A 4,934-nucleotide genomic window follows, 5' to 3' on the forward strand; every position below is an offset into this window, starting at 1 on the left:
GGCAAACACTTTATGTTCGCGAGGACTTGGAGTGCTGGTAGTGGTTGGCGGACCCAACACTCTGGGTACCTCCGGGTACTTGGGGTTGGTTGAGAACTTGGTGAAGATACCCCTGTCACCTTGTTCGAGGCCACTTGCATGGTCGCAAGCGTTGTGATACAATGGCCCTACCGGGCAAACACTTTGGGTTCGCAAGGACTTGGAGTGCCGGGACGGGTTGGCGGATCCAACACTCTGGGTACCTCCGGGTACTTGGGGTTGGTTGAGGACTTGGTGAGCAAACACTTGATATACGTTCTTCGGATGTACTTCGGGTGTCACCTGTTGTCCGAGGCCACTTGCATGGTCAACGGTTGAGGTGGTGATGGCGGGTCGGTGCTGTAGGGTGCCGGCCTGTTGGCTGCCTTGGCCGGGTTGGTTGGTTAACACTTGATTGGGCTTGCACCCGAGGGTAATGGCACTTGAAGGTGGGTACTGGCCGGCTGACCTGGTGTGATGGTTGGTTGGTGAACACTTGGCGGTACTTGCACTTGGCTGTGCTTGGACTTGAAGGTGGGATCCGGCTGGCCTAGGCCATTGGTGGTTGGTTGGTGGGTTAGCCCTTAGCTGGGCTGGCTGGCTGGCTGGCCATCGGTGGTGTGGTGTGGTGAGGTGTGTGGAGTCGAGCATCGCGCGCCGTTGCCTTCTTCGGAGTGTTGTAGGTACGCAAGTGCTTGCAATGCAAAGAGGTTGGTGATGGAGTGACATTGCCTTCACCATGGAGTTGCGGGTACTTAGGTACTTGCAAGGAGATGGTGGTATGGTGGTGTTGCGTGTGTGGTGTTCGATTAGAAAGATATAATTTCTAAGTCCGGATTAGTGCTGTCAGTGGGGCCGCCGCTAACAGGTCCTGCACGGCCACCGTGGGGCTTGACTTGGCGCTATTCCGGACTTGGGGCGATCACGATGTCCCCGTGCGGGACTTAGAAGATGGAAGAACACAAGTACCCTTATCCCATGACTTGTGAGCGATTGGCATACGTTACCACATGAAGAGAAAAATTGGCTAAGTCCCGGATCCATATTATATGAAGAGAAAAATCGGCTAAGTCCCGGATCCATATTATATGAAGAGAAAAATTGGCTAAGTCCCGGATCCATATTATATGAAGAGAAATATCGGCTAAGTCCAGGATCCATATATAATAACCTAATAATCGGCTAAGTCCCGGATCCATATTATATGAAGAGAAAAATCGGCTAAGTCCAGGATCCATATATAATAACCTAATAATCGGCTAAGTCCAGGATCCATATATAATAACCTAATAACAGGCTAAGTCCAGGATCCATATTATATGAAGAGAAAAGTCGGCTAAGTCCGAGATTGGGTCTGTCAGACATACACTTTCAAGATACCACACAAGCAAGCAAGATGGCCTAGTGATGGAACCATATAATATGAAGAGAAAAATCGGCTAAGTCCGAGATTGGGTCTGTCGGAAATACACTATCAAGTTACCACACAAGCAAGCAAGATGGCCTAATGATGGATCCATATGATATGAAGAGAAAAATCGGCTAAGTCCAGGATCCATATTATATGAAGAGAAAAATCGGCTAAGTCCCAGATTGGGTCTGTCAGAAATACACTTCCAAGTTACCACACAAGCAAGCAAGATGGCCTAGTGATGGATCCATATGATATGAAGAGAAAAATCGGCTAAGTCCAGGATCCATATAATATGAAGAGAAAAATCGGCTAAGTCCCAGATTGGGTCTGTCAGAAATACACTTCCAAGTTACCACACAAGCAAGCAAGATGGCCTAGTGATGGATCCATATGATATGAAGAGAAAAATCGGCTAAGTCCCAGATTGGGTCTGTCAGAAATACACTTCCAAGTTACCACACAAGCAAGCAAGATGGCCTAGTGATGGATCCATATGATATGAAGAGAAAAATCGGCTAAGTCCAGGATCCATATAATATGAAAAGAAAAATCGGCTAAGTCCCAGATTGGGTCTGTCAGAAATACACTTCCAAGTTACCACACAAGCAAGCAAGATGGCCTAGTGATGGATCCATATGATATGAAGAGAAAAATCGGCTAAGTCCCAGATTGGGTCTGTCAGAAATACACTTCCAAGTTACCACACAAGCAAGCAAGATGGCCTAGTGATGGATCCATATGATATGAAGAGAAAAATCGGCTAAGTCCCAGATTGGGTCTGTCAGACATACACTATCAAGTTACCACACAAGCAAGCAAGATGGCCTAGTGATGGATCCATATGATATGAAGAGAAAAATCGGCTAAGTCCCAGATTGGGTCTGTCAGAAATACACTTCCAAGTTACCACATGAGCAAGCAAGTTACCACATGAAGAGAAAGCCGGCAAAGTCCGGGAATGTTACCACATGAACTGGAAAATGGGCAAAAACCTACCTTCACAGGGAACGTGAATAAGTAAGGCTGTAGACATCGGATCGACAAGCCAAAGACTGATATGGAAAGGAAATGAGTAGTACTAGCTTTCCTGAGAGTTGCAGAGCTTAGACTGCATATGAACGAAAGTTATTAAGCGTCAAAGTCAGAGAAGTTACCCAAAGGAACACAAGTTCCAACTTAGAGCATGTATACCGCCTAGACGGTAAGAGGTACGGCCAGGCTGAGGAATAAGGAAATGTTGGCCAACATGTTCCCTAACTATCCCCCGAAGACCGCAAAGCAATCCAACATCAACCAAGAAAGTTATAGCCCGATCAAGGAAACACCTACTTTGCACCGATATTGCACCAAATACATGTACCAAGCACCTTCGGTTGCATACCTGCAGGGGTTTACCATAGTAGGCCATGGAAGACCGATATACCGAACATAATCACTTTCTATCTCCTCGGGTGTTTGAGATAGCGCTTTGCGGTACAAGAACGAAAGTTAGACTATATCTTGGTGCATCTTTTTGCCCAAGATCACAAGACCCTATCTACCAAGGCAAGAAAGTTGTGTGGGGACAAAATGTCCAAAAGTGCCCAAAGTGGCACACTTGAACCATATATTCGAGAAAAACACAAGTGTGGGCCCGAGCTAGCAAGTTGAAATGTTCTGACCGTCAGTAGCCCTAGTTGAGGTGCACTTATCATTATATGAGGCCAACGTGCCAGCTAGTCTCTAAAGGGGCGATATGGGTGTTCCAAGGTTTGTACCCAATTGAGGAAAAAACAGGGTAAGATACGGTGTACCGCGAATAACTCGGGCTATAGATGTCCGATCGATGAGTTTGGCATATGTATGGAAAGGTCTCGACGAGACCTAACTACCCTGAAAGTATGAAGGCAAAGACTTGAATGACCGGGAAGTTATTAAGTGCACAAGTGGTAAAGTTGCACCAAAGTCCATGTTACCCGAAGTGGTACATGAACACCCAATATTCGACCAAAACACAAGTTTAGAGACGAGCTAGCGAGCTACATTGTTCAGACCGTCAGTAGCCCGCATCAAGACACGCATTTCATTATATTGAGCCTAGCCGCTAGCTCGACTCGAAGTCGGTCATATGGTTGGTTGATGGTTTGGACCGACCACGTGGTGTACCAAGGTGATGTACCTTTCATGAATTAAAACTCTGGCTGTATGGCACTGAGCGACAAGCTAAGGTGTGATTTGGAATAGTCTTGAGTGGGACTATTTAGGAAAAATGCGAACAAAAAATCACAAAGTCCTTGGGCGAAGCTATTAGCGAAACATAGAGCAAATTGGTACCAAAAACTATGGAAATGGGACTTGAGTCAAAAATAACCGCAAGTTGGAGAAGAGATAGCAAGCTTGCGTAGAACAATTATATTTGTTGCATGGTATCACCAACAAAAAAGTATATGGGGCCAAGGTGCTGGCTGGCCTCCAAAGTGGAGATATGGGCGATCCAAAGTTTGTACCCAAGTACGAACAAGTATGGAAAAAACAGGGTAAGGTACCAAGTACCATTAATAACTTCGGCTGTAGATGGCCGAGCGAGGCAAACGGCTCACCGTTGGAAAGGTCTTGGGGAGACCTATCTACCCTGAAAGTTTCATGAGGCTGAGTTGAAAGACCACGGAGATATTAGGTGATGATGGTCCAATTCGGGGACCAAGTCGCAGGAAATGGCGCTTGACCAAAATCACCCTTGGAAGGTGAATACCGGCTTACCGGTAAGAGATAGCGACTTGGCGTAGAATATTCATAAGTTGGGCGTGTAGAGACGCAACTTTTATTATATGGGGCCAACCCGGTCAGGGTGCTCCAAGTCGGTCGTTTGGTCGGTTTATGGTTTGGGCCGACCACGTGGTGTACCAAGGTGAGGTACCTTTCATGAATTATAACTCGGTCAGTTTGCCACCGAGCAACAAGTTGCGGTGTGTTTTGGAATGGTCTTGAGTGGGACTATCAAGGAAAAATACAAGTAGAAAATCAGCTTGTCCATGGCCGAAACTATTAGTGAAACATATAGCAAAATGGGTCCAAAAACGAATGAAATGGGTCTTGGACCAAGAATAACGGCAAGTTGGAGAAGAGATAGCAAGTTGGCGTAGAACAATTATATTTGGTGCATGGTATGACCAACAAAAAAATATATGGGGCCAAGGTGCTGGCTGGCCTCCAAAGTGGAGATATGGGCGATCCAAAGTTTGTACCCAAGTATGGCAAAAACTGGTAGAGGTACCTTTCATGAATTACTGCTCAGGCTGTATGGCACTTAGCGGGACGCTTGGCTCTGGTATGGAATAGTCTTGAGTGGGACTATCAAGGAAAAATACGAACAAAAAATCACCATGTCCACGGACGAAGGTATTAGCGAAACTTAGAGCGAAATTGCGACCAAGTCGCTGGAAATGGCCCTTGAACCAAGTATACCGTCAAGGCGGTACGAGATAGCGAGTTGACGTAGAACATTTATAAGTTTGCCTTTACG

The sequence above is a fragment of the Anopheles coustani genome, assembly GCF_943734705.1.
Source record: "Anopheles coustani chromosome X unlocalized genomic scaffold, idAnoCousDA_361_x.2 X_unloc_59, whole genome shotgun sequence".
Classification (NCBI taxonomy): domain Eukaryota; kingdom Metazoa; phylum Arthropoda; class Insecta; order Diptera; family Culicidae; genus Anopheles; species Anopheles coustani.